This window comes from Bos javanicus, chromosome 25, assembly GCF_032452875.1.
Source record: "Bos javanicus breed banteng chromosome 25, ARS-OSU_banteng_1.0, whole genome shotgun sequence".
In the NCBI taxonomy this organism is placed as follows: Eukaryota; Metazoa; Chordata; class Mammalia; order Artiodactyla; family Bovidae; genus Bos; species Bos javanicus.
In genome coordinates, this window is record NC_083892.1 from 36,269,973 (window position 1) to 36,291,523 (window position 21,551).

The following is a 21,551-nucleotide window of genomic DNA, read 5'->3' on the forward strand; positions in this document are numbered from 1 at the left end:
TGTTATGGAGGCTAGAAAGTAAATAAAGTCTGCACGTGAATCCCCTCAAAAAAGTACTTGGTGTAAAAGCTGCATTTGCCAGACTTGCTGACAACTAGGGGTTACGCCATGTGACATACTTCAGCCAGTGACATTTCTGAGCTGGGCTTCAGGAAGGCTCTTTAACAGGCAGAGAGACTTGGCTGGTGGGTCTTTTGCCCTTTTCTCTTTCTCTTCTTGACCTTCTAAGATGCAGTTATGGTGCTGGGAGGGAGCAGACATCTTGTGACCTAGGAAACAAAGCAACACTAACCCCCAACCGCTTCATGGTGGGTCCCTCAGTCCCATCCCCGCCACTGCAGCTGGCCTGGACAGACAGTGTATGATATTACTTATATGTGGAATCTAAAAAGATGATACCAATGAACTTGTTTGCAGAAGAAAACCAGATTCTCAGACACAGAAAACAAGTTGATGGTTAACAAAGGGGAAAGATGGGGGAGAAACAAATTAGGCTTTTGGAATTAGCAGATACAAACTGCTGCTGCTAAGTCGCTTCAGTCGTGTCCGACTCTGTGCGACCCCATAGACGGCAGTCCACCAGGCTCCCCCGTCCCTGGGATTCTCCAGGCAAGAACACTGGAGTGGGTTGCCATTTCCTTCTCCAATGCATGAAAGTGAAAAGTGAAAGTGAAGTCGCTCAGTCGTGTCCGACCCTCAGCGACCCCATGGACTGCAGCCTTCCAGGCTCCTCCATCCATGGGATTTTCTAGGCAAGAGTACTGGAGTGGGGTGCCATTGCCTTCTCCGAGATACAAACTACTATATATAAAATAGATAAACAACAAGGGCTTATTGTAAAGCGCAGGGAACTAAATTCAGTATCTTGTAGGGCTTCCCTGACGGCTCAGTGGTAAAGAATCTGCCTGCCAATGCAGGAGACATGGGTTTGATCGTTGATCCAGGAAGATCCCACATGCCGCAGAACAACTAAGCCCGAGCGCCACCACTATGGAGCCTGTGCTCCAGAGCTCAGGGGGCCGTGACTACTGAGCTCACATGGCGCGACTACTGAAGCCCGAGCGTGGAGAGCCCGTGCTCTGCAGCAAGAGAAGTCACCACGATGAGAAGCCCACGCACCGCAACCAGAGAGTAGCCCCCATTTGCTGCAACTAAAGTCCGTGCAGGAACAAAGACCCAGCACAGCCAGAAATAAGTACGTCAATAATTTTTTTTAAAATCTTGTAATAAAGTATAATGGAAAAGAATCTGAAAAAGAATACATGTATAACTGAATCACTTTGCTGTACACCAGAAACTAACATAACGTTATAAACTAACTATACTTCAAGGAAAAAAAGGTAAATTGCGATCAATGTTAAGTACATCACCAAGTGCATAACCAGGTACACTGATTGGGTTTGGGGGATCAGGAAAACTTCCCTGAGGTGGTGATATTTGTGTTAAGGTCTAAAGAAACCACAGGAGTTAGTAACAGGAGAAAGCGGATTAGAGAGGAGAGGCATTTCAGGTAATGCAAACATCAGACAAGTACCTTGTGGCAGGAAGCGGCATCAAAGTGTGAAGAAGTGGAAGAGCAGGCGGCCTGGACCCAGAGAACAAGGGGAAGGATGGGGAGATGAAGGGAGGGGTGAGGAGGGTGAAACAAGCACAGACGCCGAAGGCCATGGCTTTAAAGGCTTGGTCTTTCACGTCATAGGAAACCCTTAAAGAGTTTTTAGCAGGGGAAGTTGAGGCTCATGCTCAGAACTCTGTATTTTGGGATAACTTTTGGTAAAGCTAAAACTGCTCTTTAAAGAAGTCTGTTAAGGGCTTCCCTGGTGGTGCAGTGGTAAAGAATCCTCAAACTAATGCGGGAGACATGGGTTCAATCCCTGATCCAGGAAGATCCTCATATGCCTCAAAGTGACTAAGTCTGTGCACCACAACTATTGAACCTGTGCTCCAGAGCCCGGGGAACCACAATTACTGAAGCCTTCATGCCCTAGAGCCTGTGCTCTGCAACAAAAGAAGCCACAGGAAACCCAAGCACCGCAACTCCAGAGTAGCCCCCACTCGCTGCAACTAGAGAAAAGCCCAGGCAGCAACGAAGACCTAGCACAGCCAAAAAAATAAAGTCTATTAAACTGCTTTAATTAAGGAGGAAAAAAATGCTAAGATTGCCATTTGCTTCTTCTCCCACCCATCCACTCTCCCAACTTTTCCACCTTACACTCCCCAGGAGGCTGATTCCTATGGACCACATCACCCAGGTGCCCTCGCCCTCTGGCTTCCTACTGGGACCTGCCAGTGGAAGGCACCTGCTGATCAAGGGGAGAAGACCACCCTCCTCACTGAATCACCCTGGGTTGCTGTTCTCCTCCACCAATGTCCCTCTCACTATAACTGGGGCTACTCATTCCCCTTTCTGGTAATTCTTCCCTCTCTTTGCTCCTTCAAGCATATGGGCAACAGGGACTCCACGATTGCCCTTCCAAAGTGCTCCACCTCCCCTGCCGGCATCCCACAATCCTTCCCACTCCTTTGGAAATGATCCCTTTATTAAACTCTCCTCCATTTGAGAATGTCATCTGTCTGCTCCCCTGACACAAATATAGAAACTAATTTCCCAAAATTTACTAAAGTCACTTAATTTAATTAAAAAGAGAAACGACTTGATTGCATGGCCTTGTTGAATACCAACTAGGAGAAGTAAGAGAAACATGTAGATGCATTATAACAAAAGATAAGCACATCAAAGAAAACTCTTAAGAACTTTCCAAGTGAGAGCAGGTCATGTACATAGAAATAAGATTAAAATTGTTATCACAGCAGTGACAATGACATAGAGTATTTTTTACATGTATTTTAGACTATGGATATGATGTTAGACAAAAAGCACATTTGAGCGATTTTCTTATTCGAGTTCAAAATGGGTCATAAAACAGTGGAGACATCTCACAACATCAACAACGCAATTGGCTCAGGAACAACACAGTGGTGGTTCAAGAAGTATTGCAAAGGAGACCAGAACCTGGGAGACGAGCAGTGTCATGGCCAGCCATCGGAAGTTGACAGTGACCAATTAGAGCAATCATTGAAAGTTATCCTCTTACAACTACATGAGAAGTTGGCGAAGAACTTGACATTGACCATTCTATGGTCATTCTGCATTTGAAGCAAATTGGCAAAGTGGAAAAGCTCAATAAGTGCATGCATCATGAGCTGAACAAAAATTGAAAAAATCATCATTTAGAAGTGTCGTCTTCTCTTATTCTGTGCAACAACAATGAACCACTGCTCAATCAGATTGTGATTGAGCAATCTGCAACGAAAAGTGGATTTTACACAACTGGTGATGACCAGCTCAGTGGCTAGACTGAGAAGAAGCTACAAATCACTGCCCAAAGCTAAACTTGCACCAAAAGAAAAGGTCATGGTCACTGATGGTGGGCTGCTGCCTGTCTGATCCACTCTAGCTTTCTGAATCCCAGTGAAACCATTACATCTGAGAAGTATGCTCAACAGATCGATGAGATGCACCAAAAACTGCAACACATGCAGTCAGCATTGGCCAACAGAATGGCCCCAGTTCTTCTCCACGACAATGCCTGACCACACGTCGCACACACGTCGCACAACCAATGCTTCAAAAGTTGAACGAGTTGGGCTACGAAGTTTAGACTCATCCATCATACTCACCTGACCCCTTGCCAACCAATTACCACTTCTTCAAGCATCTCGACAACTTTTTGCAGGTAAAACACTTCCACAACCAGCAGGAGGCAGAAAATGCTTTACAAGAGTTTGTCGAATCCCAAAGCGCGGATTTTTACGCTACAGGAATAAATCACTTTATTTCTCGTTTGCAAAAATGTGTTGACTTTAATGGGTCCTATTTTGATTAATAAATATGTGTTTGAGTCTAGTTATAATAATTAAAAATTCAAGGTCTGAAATCACAATTACTTTGCAACCAACCTAATTAAGAAGAATCTTGAACCGGGTGCCCAGAGCCAGCCGTGGGGCACCACTAGGTGGCGCCACTGACACCCGCCAGGAAGTAGTCTCTTGGGGCGGGCACCCAAGGGTTCCCTGGAGGTCCCTCTGCAGAGGACGCTGGCTCCGCCGTGGGTGAGAAGAGCATCCTGGGAGCCACTATGGGGGTCGTGGGGTTGGGGGTTAGGCCAAAACTTAAAATGGCTGTTGAAAAATATAAGCCAAAAATGTCATTTAAAGTGACCCTGGATGGGTGTACACTTGTACCCAGCAGATGTCAATAAAGATCACCTCTGGAGGAGGGCACTTACACCAAGGTCTCAAAGAATTCACATGGGATAGTTCCAAGTAAGATGAAATATAAATTTAAAAAATCATCGAACACAACAAAACGAGTGATCGTGAGCAAAAGAACTATAGAAACAATTAACTGCAGACTTAGACCTTTAAAGGCTGCTAATATTAGTATTATCTGACACTGTTCATAAATCAATATGTGTGAAGAAATAAGATATTGAAAGTATGATGAAACGAGAGAATGTAAAACTGACCAGGCAGGTTTGGGGGTGGGGGGAAGCACAAATAGAAACTCTTCAAATGTAAAATATAAAAATTGAAATAAAACTGAAATAATAATAGGCAAATTAAATACAGTGGGAGATAAAATTGTCAGAAGGCAGCCTGGATGCACAGAGAAGGAAAATACAAAGAAAAAAAAGTCAAATATAAAGGACAAATATAAAATAAAAAGCTATGGTTTTTCTAGTAGTCATGTAGAGATGTTATAATTGGACCATAAAGAAGGTTGAGTGTCAAAGAATTGATGTTTTTGAATTGTGGTGCTGGAGAAGACTCTTGAGAGTCCCTTGGACAGTAAGGGGATCAAACCAGTCGATTCTAAAGGCAATCAACCCCGACTATTCACTGGAAGGACTGATGCTGAAGCTCCAAAATGTTGGAGCTTCCTGATGGGAAGAGCCGACTCACTGGAAAAGACCTTCACGGTGGGAAAGATTGAAGGCAGGATTGAGCCAGGGGCAACAGAGGATGAGATGGTTGGATAACATCACTGACTCAGTGAGTCATGAGTTGGAGCAAATTCCGGGAGATAGTGAAGGACAGGGAAGCCTGGTGTGCTGCAGTCCATGGGATTGCAAGAGTCAGACACAACTTAGCAACTGAATAACAACAACAACAAGAGACAGAGTGAAAAAGTTCTGATGTGTCAAATAACACGACCTCAGAAATACGGACTTGAGAAACTGGGAAATAAACAGTATTTGATGAGAAAATAGATATTCTAGTATTGACTCAGGAAGCCCAACAAATTCCAAGCATAATAAATAAAAAAAGTCACAACCAGAAACATTCTAGTTTAACGGTAAAATACCAAAGACAAAGAGGAGATGTTAACAGTAGGCAAAATAAACCCAGTATCTACAGAAGCACCACAAACAGACAACTAACTTCTCACCGGAAAGTGCAAAATTATCTTCCAAGTGTTGAGAAAAAAAAACTATGTCAACCTTGAATTATGTACCCAAATAAGCTATTTTCAAGAACATTAGCAAAATAAAGATATTTCTAAACAAAATAAGAAACAACAGAAAGAAGTAAGCTCTGAGGTACAAAAGAGAATAGTGAGAAAGAAGAAGCAAGTTCAGTTCAGTTCAGTTCAGTTCAGTCGCTCAGTCGTGTCCGACTCTTTGCGACCCCATGAATCGCAGCACGCCAGGCCTCCCTGTCCATCACCAACTCCTGGAGTTCACTCAGACTCACATCCATCGAGTCAGTGATGCCATCCAGCCATCTCATCCTCTGTCGTCCCCTTCTCCTCCAGCCCCCAATCCCTCCCAGCATCAGAGTCTTTTCCAATGAGTCAACTCTTCCCATGAGGTGGCCAAAGTATTGGAGTTTCAGCTTTAGCATCAGTCCTTCCAAAGAACACCCAGGACTGATCTCCTTTAGAATGCATTGGTTGGATCTCCTTGCAGTCCAAGGGACTCACAACAGTCTTCTCCAACACCACAGTTCAAAAGCATCAATTCTTCGGCACTCAACTTTCTTCACAGTCCAACTTTCACATCCATACATGACCACTGGAAAAACCATAGCCTTGACTAGACGGACCTTTGTTGGCAAAGTAATGTCTCTGCTTTGGAATATGCTATCTAGGTTGGTCATAACTTTCCCTCCAAGGAGTAAGCGTCTTTTAATTTCATGGCTGCAATCACAATCTGCAGTGATTTTGGAGCCCCCAAAAATAAAGTCTGACACTGTTTCCACTGTTTCCCCATCTATTTCCCATGAAGTGATGGGACCGGATGCCATGATCTTCGTTTTCTGAATGTTGAGCTTTAAGCCAACTTTTTCACTCTCCTCTTTCACTTTCATCAAGAGGCTCTTTAGTTCCTCTTCACTTTCTGCCATGAGGGTGGTGTCATCTGCATATCTGAGGTTATTGATATTTCTCCCGGCAATCTTGATTCCAGCTTGTGTTTCTTCCAGCCCAGCATTTCTCATGATGTACTCTGCATGTAAGTTAGCATGCAGGTAAATCAAAAGTAATACTGAGCTTATAAAACAGTAACATGATATCTAGCTTGTGTGATTGAAAATACCAAGGTAGGAGTCCCAGGTCTAGTTAGATGAGTAAACACACTCCACCCTGTCTCTCCCCCACTGATTACCACTAAAGCCCTGGACAGAATACATGAAATTATTGGAGGACTCTGAAAATCAGTTACAGGAGACTGGGAGAGAGAAATCAGAACTCATGGAAAGGTATGGCGGTGAGTTTATGGTTTGGTTTTGTTTTATCCTCCTGTGTCTCTCATCCCAGACTCAGAGCATCCTGAATCCCAGAACTGCACAGCAGACACAGGAAGAAAAACTCCAACAGAAACCCTCCTTTACTGATCAGAGGACTAGGACAGACAGACTAGAAGGAAAACCGTGGTTTTATTTGTAATCGCACCCCGCCCTGCCCTGGGGTAAGACCCAAAGAAGCACGCTCATGCAGTAGGGGTGACCCAGTCACAGAGCAGCCGTGGCCACTGAGAAAAACTAGGAGAAGGAAAGGTGTTAGCTCTTCTCTAAATTTTTGGTAGAATTCAGCTGTGAAGCCATCTGGTCCTGGGCTTTTGTTTGCTGGAAGATTTCTGATTACAATTTCAATTTCCGTGCTTACGATGGGTCTGTTAAGATTTTCTATTTCTTCCTGGTTCAGTTTTGGAAAGTTGTACTTTTCTAAGAATTTGTCCATTTCTTCCAAGTTGTCCATTTTATTGGCATATAGTTGCTGATAGTAGTCTCTTATGATCCTTTGTATTTCTGTGTTGTCTGTTGTGATCTCTCCATTTTCATTTCTAGTTTTGTTGATTTGATTCTTCTCCCTTTGTTTCTTGATGAGTCTGGCTAATGGTTTGTCAATTTTATTTATCTTCTCAAAGAACCAGCTTTTGGCTTTGTTGATTTTTGCTATGGTCTCTTTTGTTTCTTTTGCATTTATTTCTGCCCTAATTTTTAAGATTTCTTTCCTTCTACTAACCCTGGGGTTCTTCATTTCTTCCTTTTCTAGTTGCTTTAGGTGTAGAGTTAGGTTATTTATTTGACTTTTTTCTTGTTTCTTGAGGTAAGCCTGTATTGCTATGAACTTTCCCCTTAGGACTGCTTTTACAGTGTCCCACAGGTTTGGGGTTGTTGTGTTTTCATTTTCATTCATTTCTATGCATATTTTGATTTCTTTTTTGATTTCTTCTGTGATTTGTTGGTTATTCAGCAGCGTGTTGTTCAGCCTCCATATGTTGGAATTTTGAATAGTTTTTCTCCTGTAATTGACATCTAATCTTACCGCATGGTGGTCAGAAAAGATGCTTGGAATTATTTCAATTTTTTTGAATTTACCAAGGCTAGATTTATGGCCCAGGATGTGATCTATCCTGGAGAAGGTTCCGTGTGCACTTGAGAAAAATGTGAAATTCATTGTTTTGGGGTGAAATGTCCTATAGATATCAATTAGGTCTAACTGGTCTACTGTATCATTTAAAGTTTGTGTTTCCTTGTTAATTTTCTGTTTAGTTGATCTATCCATAGGTGTGAGTGGGGTATTAAAGTCTCCCACTATTATTGTGTTATTGTTAATTTCCCCTTTCATACTTGTTAGCATTTGCCTTACATATTGTGGTGCTTCTATGTTGGGTGTATATATATTTATAATTGTTATATCTTCTTCTTGGATTGATCCTTTGATCATTATGTAGTGACCATCTTTGTCTCTTTTCACAGCCTTTGTTTTAAAGTCTATTTTATCTGATATGAGTATTGCTACTCCTGCTTTCTTTTGGTCTCTATTTGCATGGAATATCTTTTTCCAGCCCTTCACTTTCAGTCTGTATGTGTCCCTTGTTTCAAGGTGGGTCTCTTGTAGACAACATATATGGGGGTCTTCTTTTTGTATCCACTCAGCCAGTCTTTGTCTTTGGTTGGGGCATTCAACCCATTTACATTTAAGGTAATTATTGATAAGTATGAACCCACTGCCATTTATTTTGTTTTGGGTTCAAGTTTATACATCCTTTCTGTGTTTCCTGTCTAGAGAAGATCCTTTAGCATTTGTTGGAGAGCTGGTTTGGTGGTGCTAAATTCTCTCAGCTTTTGCCTGTCTGTAAAATTTTGGTTTCTCCTTCATATTTGAATGAGATCCTTGCTGGGTACAGTAATTTGGGCTGTAGGATTTTCACTTTCATCACTTTAAGTATGTCCTGCCATTCCCTTCTGGTCTGAAGAGTTTCTATTGAAAGATCAGCTGTTATCCTTATGGGAATCCCCTTGTGTGTTATTTGTTGTTAATATTTGTTCTTTGTGTTTGATCTTTGTTAATTTGATTAATATGTGTCTTGGGGTGTTTTGCCTTGGGCTTATCCTGTTTGGGACTCTCTGGGTTTCTTGGACTTGGGTGACTGTTCCTTCCCCATTTTAGGAAGTTTTCAACTATTATCTCCTCAAGTATTTTCTCATGGTCTTTCTTTTTATCTTCTTCTTCTGGGACTCCTATGATTCAAATGTTGGGGCGTTTAACATTGTCCCAGAGGTCTCTGAGGTTGTCCTCATTTCTTTTAATTCTTTTTTCCTCTCTGCTTCATTTATTTCTACTATTCTATCTTCTACCTCACTTATCCTATCTTCTGCCTCTGTTATTCTACTGTTGGTTCCCTCCAGAGTGTGTTTGATCTCATTTAATGCATCATTCATTATATATTGACTTTTTTATTTCTTCTAGGTCCTTGTTAAACATTTCTTGCATCTGCTCAATCCTTGTCTCCAGGCTATTTATCTGTAACTCCATTTTGTTTTCAAGGTTTTGTATCATTTTCACTATCATTATTTGGAATTCTTTATCAGGTAGATTCCCTATCTGTTCCTCTTTGGTTTGGTTTGGTGGGCATTTATCCTGTTCCTTTACCTGCTGAGTGTTTCTCTGCCTTTTCATCTTGTTTATATTGCCGTGTTTGGGGTGGCCTTTCCGTATTCTTGCGGAGGTTCCTCGCTGTGGGTGGGGTTGGATGGGTGGCTTCTCAAGATTTCCTGGTTATGGAAGCTTGTGTCAGTGTTCTGGTGAGTGGAACTGGATTTCTTCTCTCTGGAGTGCAATGAAGTGTCCAGTAGTGAGTTTTGAGACGTCAGTGGGTTTGGTGTGACTTTGGGCAGCCTGTATATTGAAGCTCAGGGCTATGTTCCTGCTCAAACTCTTCCAGAAAATCCAGAGGAAGGTAAACTTCCAAACTCATTCTATGAGGCCACCATTACCCTAATACCAAAACCAGACAAAGATGCCACAAAAAAAGAAAACTACAGGCCAATATCACTGATGAACATAGATGCAAAAATCCTTAACAAAATTCTAGCAAACAGAATCCAACAACATATTAAAAAGATCATACATCATGACCAAATGGGCCTTATCCCAGGGATGCAGGATTTTTCAATATCCATAAATCAATCAATGTAATACATCACATTAACAAATTGAAAGATAAAAACCATATGATTATCTCAATAGATGCAGAGAAAGCCTTTGACAAAATTCAACATCCATTTATGATAAAAACCCTCCAGAAAGCAGGAATAGAAGGAACATACCTCAACATAATAAAAGCTATATATGACAGACCCACAGCAAACATTATCCTTAAAGGTGAAAAATGGAAAGCATTTCCTCTAAAGTCAGGAACAAGACAAGGGTGTTCACTCTCACCATTACTATTCAACATAGTTTTGGAAGTTTTGGCCACAGCAATCAGAGCAGAAAAAGAAATAAAAGGAATCCAAACTGGAAAAGAAGAAATAAAACTCTCACTGTTTGCAGATGACATGACCCTCTACATAGAAAACCCTAAAGACTCCACCAGAAAATTACTAGAACTAATCAATGAATATAGTAAAGTTGCGGGATATAAAATTAATACACATAAATCCCTTGCATTCCTATACACTAACAATGAGAAAACAGAAAGAGAAATTAAGGAAACAATTCCATTCACCATTGCAATGAAAAGAATAAAATACTTAGGAATATATCTACCTAAAGAAACAAAAGACCTATATATAGAAAACTATAAAACACTGGTGAAAGAAATCAAAGAGGACACAAATAGATAGAGAAATATACCATGTTCATGGATTGGAAGAATCAATATCGTGAAAATAAATATAGTACCCAAAACAATCTATAGATTTAATGCAATCCCTATCAAGCTACCATTGATATTTTTCATAGAACAAATAATTTCATAATTTGTATGAAAATACAAAAAACCTCAAATAGCCAAAGCAATCTTGAGAAAGAAGACTGGAACTGGAGGAATCAACCTGCCTGACTTCAGGCTCTACTACAAAGCCACAGTCATCAAGACAGTATGGTACTGGCACAAAGACAAAAATATATAGATCAAGGAACAAAATCAAAAGCCCAGAGACAAATCCACGCACCTATGGACAACTTATCTTTGACAAAGGAGGCAAGAATATACAATGGAGAAAAAACAATCTCTTTAACAAGTGGTGCTGGGAAAACTGGCCAACCACTTGTAAAAGAATGAAACTAGAACACTTTATAACACCATACACAAAAATAAACTCAAAAGGGATTAAAGATCTAAATGTAAGACCAGAAACTATAAAACTCCTAGAGGAAAACATAGGCAAAACACTCTCTGACATAAACCACAGCAGGATCTTCTATGATCCACCTCCCAGAGTATTGGAAATAAAAGCAAAAATAAACAAATGGGACCTAATTAAACTTAAAAAGCTTTTGCACAACAAAGGAAACTATAAGCAAGGTGAAAAAACAACCTTTAGAATGGGAGAAAATAATAGCAAATGAAGCAACTGACAAAGAATTAATCTCAAAAATATACAAGCAACTCCTGCAGCTCAATTCCAGAAAAATAAACGACCCAATCAAAAAATGGGCCAAAGAACTAAACAGACATTTCTCCAAAGAAGACATACAGATGGCTAACAAACACATGAAAAGATGCTCAACATCACTCATTATCAGAGAAATGCAAATCAAAACCACAATGAGGTACCATTTCATGCCAGGCAGAATGGCTGCTATCCAAAAGTCTACAAGCAATAAATGCTGGAGAGGGTGTGGAGAAAAGGGAACCCTCTTACACTGTTGGTGGGAATGCAAACTAGTACAGCCACTATGGAGAACAGTGTGGAGATTCCTTTAAAAACTGGAAATAGAACTGCCATATGACCCAGCAATCCCACTACTGGGCATACACACTGAGGAAACTAGAATTGAAAGAGACACATGTACCCCAATGTTCATCACAGCACTGTTTATAATAGCCAGGACATGGAAGCAACCTAGACGTCCATCAGCAGACGAATGGATAAGAAAGCTGTGGTACATATACACAATGAACTATTACTCAGCCATTAAACAGAATGCATTTGAGTCAGTTCTAATGAGGTGGATGAAACTGGAGCCTATTATACAGAGTATTATACACAAAAGTAAGCCAGAAAGAAAAACACCAATACAATATACTAATGCACATATATGGAATTTAGAAAGATGGTAATGATAACCCTATATGCGAGACAGCAAAAGAGACACAGATGTATAGAACAGTCTTTTGGACTCTGTGGGAGAGGGCGAGGGTGGGATGATTTGGGAGAATGGCATTGAAACATGTATATTATCATATGTGAAACGAATTGCCAGTCCAGGTTCGATGCATGAGACAGGGTGCTCAGGACTGGTGCACTGGGATGACCCAGAGGGATGGGATGGGGAGGGAGGTGGGAAAGGGGTTCAGGATGGGGAACACATGTACACCCATGGTGGATTCATGTCAATGTACGGCAAAACCACTACAATATTGTATAGTAATTAGCCTCTAATTAAAATAAATAAATTTATATTTTTTATAAAAAGAAAAACTAGGAGAGAGAGAGGAAAAAAAATACCCAACTCTTCTCCCTGACCACAGAAACTAAGAAAAGGAGACCTTGTCGTTGAAAGAGCCTGGGAGGAACTCCCTTGCTTTTCTCACTCCCCTCCCTCTCACTGTTGCCCTAAAAGGCAGATGAAGTCACAGAAAGTGCATGTCAGAAGTGGTGAGGAAGCTAAAACCTGGGCTTTTTATCTCTAAGAGGAAGAAGCTTGAAAGAGGAATTCCATCAGCTGCATATGGAGTCCCAAGTTCTCACCCAAGATAAACATTAATGGAACTGATCCTAAAGAACATACTAAAGGCTTTGAGAACTAAACTGTGATGTAGACCCCCACCCCAGTCCCAGGGTGGCTCGTGGGCGGTGGAGGGGCAAGGGGTGAAGGAGAGGAAGGGGGTGGGTGCACACACAGGACAAACTCCACAGCCAAGTGTTTGAAAATGGAAATGGCTTTGGAACAACAGCCCACAGCAGGCATGCTGGGACTCTGGGCTGAAGACTCAGGGCAACTCATTGCCTAAACAGAAATCAACAGTTTCTGAAAGGTTGTAACAGGACCCAGCGCCTCATAGAACAATAGTTACAATGTCCAGGATATAAAGCAAAATTACTGGAGGTACAAATAAAGAGAAAAATCTCAACAACCCACAAGGCACACCCACCTCGATGATACAGATGTTGGAATTGCTAGACGAAGACTTTAACACAGCGATGACAACCTTGCTCTACAAAATAAAGGTGAACAGTCTTGAAATGAATAGAAAGACAGACATTCTCAGCAGAAAATAAAATCTGTAAGAGCCAAATGAAAACATTCAAGCTGACAAACCTGATCTTGCTGGAACAAAAAGCTAACTTGAGGAGTCCAGTAAGAGAATGGATATAACGGAGGAAAGAGTCAGTAAACTTAAAAATAAATCAAAAGAAACGATCCAACCTGAACAACCAGGAAAAATTAGATTTATAAAAGTGAACAGAGCCTATAGACCCAGGGGACAATATAGAAAGATCTAACACATGTGTCACTGGAATTCTGGAAACGGAGGAGAAAGGGATCGATGCAGAAGAAAACACTTGAACAAACAATACAAACTTCTCAAATGCTTGAAAGAGATCAATTTAAAGATGATCTTTTTAAATTTAAAGAGATCAATTTAAAGCTTGGTGAACTCCAGAGAGGACAAACTCAAAGAAAACCATATCCAGACACATCATAATCAAACCAGAGAAAACTAAAGATAGAGAAATCTTGCCAGAGAATCACAAAGCACCACACAAGGGGGACGGTGATGCAAATGCCCGCAGATTTCTCATCAGAAACCACGGAGGACAGAAGACAGCAGAACTGCACGTTCAAAGTGCTGAATGACGAGCGCTATCAACCTAGACTCTACCTCCAGCGAAAACATCTTTCAGTAATGAAGATGAAATAGGTGTTCTCAAATAGAGAAAAATTGAGCGGACTCATGGCCAGCAAACCTGCTCGAAAAGAGATGCTACAGGAAGTTCTTCACAGGGAAGAGAAATGAAATCAGAGGAAAACTTGGAACTTCAGGGATCCAGGACCAGCGACAAAAATGGTAATTATCCAGGTGAATAGAAGAGATGGTTTTCTCCTCTTAAGTTCTTTAAAATATATATGACTATTGAAAGCAAAATTACAACATTGTTGGTGGGATTTTCCGTGATTATAGATATAATACACATGATAATTACCACATAAAGTGAATGGGAAAGAAAACTCTTTGGTTGTGAGATGTCTTCATGTCACTTGAAATGGTAAAATAATTGTAATTTTAACTAAACTGAAAAATTAAGTACACATATTATCATCCTAGAGCAACCACTAAAAACTACACAAGTTTTCTTGGATAAATGGTGCTGGGAGAGCTGGATATCTACATGCAAAAGAAGGAAGTTTCTGTATGGCGTAATGGAAAACTCGTAAGGAGGTAGTGGTGATGGCTGTACAACATTGTGAGTGTGAGAATGCCACTGAGTTGTACACTAAAAAAGGGTTAAAATGTAAAATTTTATGTTGTGTATATTTTACCACAAGTATTAAAACTTACTAATGTAGTACACCAACACCATAGAACTATACACTGTTCATGAGGCTAATTTTTTTTTTTTAATGGGACCAAAAAATCTTAACTACATATACTGGGAAACGAAGAGTTGTTTTGTTCTCGTTGTTTATTCACCAAGTCATGTCTGACTCTTTTGCGACTCCATGGACTGTAGCCTGCCAGGCTCCTCTGTCCATGTGATTTTCCAGGCAAGAATACTGGAGTGGGGTGCCCTTTCCTCTCCCAGTGGATCTTCCTGATCCAGGGATCAAACCTGTGTCTCTTGCACCTGCCTTGGCAGGTGGATTCTCTACTGCTGAGCCACCAGGGAAGCCAGGAAATGAAGAGACACACTCTTAAATAACTCTGGGATTAAAAAGAAATTAAAAGGGTAATAACAAACCTCTCAGGAAGCAGTAAGAAGGACAACATGTCACCAAGACCTTGACCACAATGAGCGTGTATGCAGAGGAAACTATCCTGGGTTAAAGGCATTTGTGATCAAAGAAGAAAGATGAGGGAATTCCCTGGAAGTCTATTGGTTAAGACTCTGCTTCCAGTGCATGGGGCTCAGGTTCGATCCCTGGACAGAGAACTAAGATCCCACATTTGGTGTGTCGAGGCCAAAAAATAAAAAAGGAGAAAGATGAAATAAGTAAAGGATGAGAATACATTGGGCTCTAGGATGATAATATGTACTTAACTTTTCAGTTTATTTAAAATTAATATTTTACTATTTTAAGTGACACAAAGACACCTCACAACCATAGAGTTTTATTTACCGTTCACTTTTTGTGGTAATTATCATATGTGTTAAATCTATAATCATGGAAAATTCCACCAACAATATTATAATTTTGCTTTCAATAGTCATAAAGTGTGGGGGTTTGGCAGAGACTCTTACATGTTCCTTAAGGTCTAGCTCCCTTTCCTACCAGACACACAGGAGTGTGGGCCTCGAGGTACACGCTTTCATGTGCTTTAAAAAAATATTGTCTTGGACACACCACATGGCAGGTGGCATCTTGGTTCCCCAACCAGGGGTCACACTTGCACCCCCTGCAGGGCAAGCGGGGAGTCTTAACCACAGAGCAGTCAGGGAAGACCATCATGTATATTTAATGGATAACATTTAACAGAATACTGAAGAGTTGAAAAAATATTGAAAAATTGAAAAGGTCTATTAAAACTCACATTATTTTAAGTTTAAAGTTTCTATTTATATCAAAACTAGAATTTATTATAATTTGACGCCCTGGCTTTAATGGAAGCAAATTCAGACTCTGTCATGAAGTTGGGGGTGGGGGTGTCCTGGCTGGAACCAGGTGGCTCTCTCAGATGAAGGCAGTTGAAACAGAGCTGAAGAAAGGGATGCTTAGAGAAGAAGGGGTGGGCAGGGTGTTATTGTTTAGTTGTTAAGTTGTGTCCGACTCTTCTGCGACCCCATGGATGGTAGCCTGCCAGGCTCCTCTGTCCATGGGATTTCCCAGGCAAGAATACTGGAGTGGGCTGCTATTTCTTTTTCTGGGGGATCTTCCTGACTCAGGGATCAAACTTGCGTCTCCTGCATAGGCAGGCGGCTTCTTTACCACTGAGCCACCAGCGAACGCTGAGAGACAGGGTGGTGGCCCACGGCCAGTCCAGCAAGTCTGCTCAGGACCTGCAGTCCTGAGGGGGAGGAGGGAGAGCTGTGTGTGGGGCGGGGCGCTACTTCATGGGTCTCTCCCAACGTTCAGACATCATCCCTGGGCTTCGGAGAGGCCTTTCTCTCCCTTGGTCCTTGGTGTTGCTGCCCTCACTCACTCGTCTCTGCAGAAGCAAACTCCCTCGCTGCTCCCCCGATCTCCTCAGCTGTCACATGCCTGTGTTGTCTGCAGTTCAGTGTTAACTATTTTCCTCACAATTTCAATTTGCCCTTCAGAGGATCACGCTAGAGCCATTGATCCAGTTTTGTGAACCAGGAATGCAATGAAGCCCAGTCGTAACACTCGGGAGTAGACATGGGGACTTCCCTGGTGGTCCATTGGTTAAGAATCCTCCTGCCAATGCAGGGGACACGGGTTCTATCCCTGGTCTGGGAAGAGCCCACCAGGCGTGAGAGAACTAAGCCTGAGTGCCACAAATACTTAGCCCGCGCTCTAGAGCCCGAGGGCAGCAACTACTGAAACCCGAGCACCTTCGAGTCCAGAGAAGCCAGTGCCATGAGAAGCCTGTGCACTGCAATTAGAGAGCAGCCCCTGCTCGCTGCAACCAGAAAAAGCCCTCATGCAGCAAGGAAGAGCCTGTGCACCCCAACAGCGACACAGAGCAGTCAAATAATAATACTTTCAAAAAGAGACGTGGGAGATAGAGATTGAAGCGATGCATCTACAAGCCAAGGAATGCTGAGGACACTGGAAGAACCAGCAGCTGGAAGAGGATGGGAGGCATCCTCCTCCCATATGCTGTTGGGAGGCGTATGGCACTGCTAGCCTTGTGACTGTGGATTCTGGCCTCCAGAATTGTGACAGAGCAAATTTCTGTTGTCTTAAACCAAAAAACAAATAAATATGAGGGCCAGTGACATGCAATAACATGACATTTTGTGGGCTGAGATGAAACGTATCTGGAGTTCAGGACCTTGACTGAGATCCATTTGCCAATTCAGGCCTTAGAAGCAACTCTCACTCAGCTGTTCAGAATGAGAGTTTACTAAAAAGATATTACAAATAAAGAAGGAGAGGGTGTGAGAGAGGGAGGAAGAAAGGAGGAAGAGGAAGAAAACAGAGGATTTTTATGTTAATCATAATTCATCATAAATTTGAATTACTTGAAATGCACATAAACAAGATCATTTCATGGCTTTTTATCCTAAATTTGTCAACCAACCTGAGGATTGGTGAGGAGACCACGTTGACAGGGATGTGCTGGAGCTGATTGTTAAATTTGGGGGAATGTTGCAAGCCAGTTGTTAAAACACAGCCTTATTAAAAATTATATAGTACCTGTACAAAGTGGCTTAATGCCACTTAAATGGTGAGAATGATAAATTTTATGTTAGGTATATTTTACATAATAAAAAAAATCTTAATCAAGAAAAAAATGTGAACTTACAGTTAAATGTGTTCATGAGCTAAGTCTTGTCCAACTCTGTGTGACCCCATGGACTGTAGCCCACTGGGCTCCTCTGTCCATGAGATTCTCCAGGCAAGAATACTGGAGTGGGTTGCCATGCCCTCCTCCAGGAGATCTTCCCGACCCAGGGATCAAACCTGTGTCTCTTAAGTCTCCTGCATTGGCAGGCGAGTTCTTTACCACTAGCGCCACCTGGGAAGCCCTACAATTAAATAAATCATATTAGAAATGAGGGACGCTCATCCCTGCCTACTTACTTCATCGTATTCCACTACTCTCTGTGCTTTCGAGGCTGCTGTGCTACTTACTGTAGCTGCATGGTGGGAAGGCTGCACGTGGCACACACCCCACATTGCTTCCCGACTCACCTTCAGTGACTTCCCGTTGGTGGCTGTAATACCTGCTTAGGCTGCCAGGGCAAAGTACCACAGACAGGGTGGCTAAAAACGAGACATTGATTTCTACAGTTCTGGAGGGTGGGACCCCAAGATTCCAATGCTCACAAGGCAGGTCTCACTCTGAGGCCTCTTCCCCTTGGTGTGCAGGCGGCCGCCTTCTTGCCATGTGTTTACATGGCCTCTGAGTGTAGGGGCTGCTCTGGGCTCACTTCTGATGAGGACACTGATCCTATGGGGCTGGGGCCCCCTCCTCAAGACCTCATTCAAGCTTCAGTATTTTGTTAGAGTCTTCATCTCCAAATACACACTGAGGGGTTAGGGGTTCAACATATGAATTTGGGGTGGGGGGGGACACAGTCAGTGCTCAAAATAGTTAACTTGACTTTGTGGGAGTATTTACACATGGAAACTGTAAAAGCCTACCAATCAGGACACCTTCTCTGAAAACTGTTTGGTGAACACTCACCAGCACACTGCTCTGAGGGGAAGTGCAGACAACAATCCCCTGGTCCCACTCTTGTGATTGTCCTTCACTTCTTCCAGCCCGGAAGCTCAGCAGGTCAGGGGTCAGCCTTTACTCCCCAGTTCTTCGCCCTCTGTTCTCATCTCCTGGAAGCCCAATCAGCATTTGTCAGGTGGATCAGGAGCTGAAACGCATCCTAGTGACGTGAGGAATCCTAGTCACACAGAGATGAACCCTGTGAATGTGGCAGAGGCAGGAACTGCAGATGCAGGCTCTGGAGCCAACTGTGGGGCAGAGGACTTCCCTCCTCCGAGCTTCTGGTTTCTCATCTGCAAAGTGGGGGTGGTAACAGTCCCTCCCTTGGAGGGGCCCAGTGAGGACAGGATGACACAGGGGCTCTGCACACGGCCTGGATAGCTACATGGATCATCACACCGATACCCATCCCTTCAAGATCTCTCCTTCTTTCCATAAACTTTAGGTCAGCACCAACTACCCCACACCCTGTGCTGGGTGACAAGGACCCAAAGCCCCCTGAGGCACTGTCCCATTAGATCCTCAAGCATCTGTGTATGTAGCAGGAAGACAAGACAGAAAAGGGAAGCGTTGGTTGTTAATGCGGCCAGAGGGCTGCTGATCTTTGTCACTGCATGGGGAAGTGGTCGGGAGCATGGGCTCTGGGTTCAGACCCAATGCCACCACCAACATTCACATGCAATGTGACTTCGGTTGAATCTCATAGTCTCACTTGGGGCCCAAGTTTCTTCCCGCACAAAATGAGGATCAAAATAGACCCTGCCTACCTCCTGGGGTTGCTGGGAGAGTTAAGAGAAGTTGTTCATTTTGATGAACTCTAACTTTTAAATATTTTCTTTTATGGATCATACTTTGGGCACTGAATATAAGAAATCTTTGCCTAACCCAAGATCTAAATGTCTTTCTCTTTTTTTTTTCCTTCAGTTGTATAATTTTAGGACTTACATTGATATTATTAAAATAATAATATAAAATATTTTTATATTTTAAAATAAAACCTGGATCTGTTTTAATCAGGTATGGTAAGACAAGCACACAAATAACTGTTATGAAGGAAGCAGTTTACATTCACAACCCTTAAAAATGAGATGCCCATCACTCGAGTCAGTCAGGAAGCAGAGAGAGGAAGGGGGAATCATGGGCAGGAGCCTTTGCTGTAGGTTCTTTGAGAAAGACAGGCAAGGGTGAGCAGGGAGATTTAGGATTGGCTGGTTTGAACAACGTCTGCAGGCTCTGGGGATTAGGGGCTGTCACTGGTAACCTGGCACCTGGCCCTGGAGTGAATAAGGCAGAAGAATATGGGCCTCGTGGAGCATAAGAGCCAAATGGAGGAGGTGGTGGGGAACATGGGCTGTGGACTGGTTGGTTTGCATTTGACAGGTGAGCTCCTGCGCACGTCCATTGATCTTCTAAGAACTGGCAGCCCTGGCAGGGACAGTCTCTCCCTGGTCACTGAGGCCCCAGATGTCAGAGCATCAGGAACACAGTGAATGAGAAAACACAGTCAATGTGAGTACAAGGCTCCCAGCATAAGTGGGAGATGCCATTCCTGCCTGTTTCAACGTTAACTTCGTGGGGCCTGGGTCTCCCTCTGCTTGTTTCATGCTGTGGGTCTTCCCTTCCCAGCTGGACTCTAGGTCCTGGAGGGCTCACTGCACGCCTGCACCCAACCAGGGCAGGACAAGCCTTCTCTGGGCCCCTGCCCCAGGGTAAACAAGAGGAAATAAAGGGTGCTGATGTCAGCAGAGGCCTGCGGACAGTCCGTGGGAGAGAGTAGGGACCACGACCTTGACCCTCCTCTCTCCTCCGTCCCCGTCCTTCCGAGAACCCCTCGCCATCTTTCTGTGCCTCGTGTGTCCTGCCTCACCAGGGCTCGGACCATGCTCACATCCCTCCTGCCTTTGTTTCCCCAGACCCTGAGAAGTGGCCAGCCGAATGGAGCACGATGAATGACCCCCCTATAGCCTGGGCTGTGGGAGGAAGGGGACGTGAGGGAAGTTAACTGGTGATTAACAGGGTGATTGATAGGGGAGGGGCAATCTGGGTAAGAGCCAGGTTCACAAGGCAGACAGACCTGAGTGTGGTCCAAGTCCAGCCTGGAGGAAGCAAGAGCCTTCAAGGTGACCTCTCTGTGGATCCTGAAGATGTTTGGGCTGAATTGATAACAGGAATTCATCTTCCCTTCCCCCATAGGAATGGGAGAGTTGGGGACTCTCTATGACATTAAGGTCTGTGCCTCAGTTTCCCCCAGGGATAAAAGGGATATAAGGATGCATCCACCAAAGAATCAAGATTGCCGGGAGAAATATCAATAACCTCAGATATGCAGATGACACCACCCTTATGGCAGAAAGTGAAGAGGAACTAAAAAGCTTCTTGATGAAAGTGAAAGTGGAGAGTGAAAAAGTTGGCTTAAAGCTCAACATTCAGAAAACGAAGATCATGGCATCCGGTCCCATCACTTCATGGGAAATAGATGGGGAAACAGTGGAAACAGTGTCAGACTTTATTTTTTGGAGCTCCAAAATCACTGTAGATGGTGACTGCAGACATGAAATTAAAAAACGCTTACTCCTTGGAAGGAAAGTTATGACCAACCTAGATAGCATATTCAAAAGCAGAAACATTACTTTGCCAACAAAGGCCCATCCAGTCAAGGCTATGGTTTTTCCTGTGGTCATGTATGGATGTGAGAGTTGGACTGTGAAGAAGGCTGAGCGCTGAAGAATTGATGCTTTTGAACTGTGGTGTTGGAGAAGACTCTTGAGAGTCCTTGGACTGCAAGGAGATCCAACCAGTCCATTCTGAAGAAGATCAGCCCTGGGATTTCTTTGGAGGGAATGATGCTGAAGCTGAAACTCCAGTACTTTGGCCACCTCATGCGAAGAGCTGACTCATTGGAAAAGACTCTGATGCTGGGAGGGATTGAGGGCAGGAGGAGAAGGGGACGACAGAGGATGAGATGGCTGGATGGCATCACTGACTCGATGGACTTGAGTCTGAGTGAACTCCGGGAGT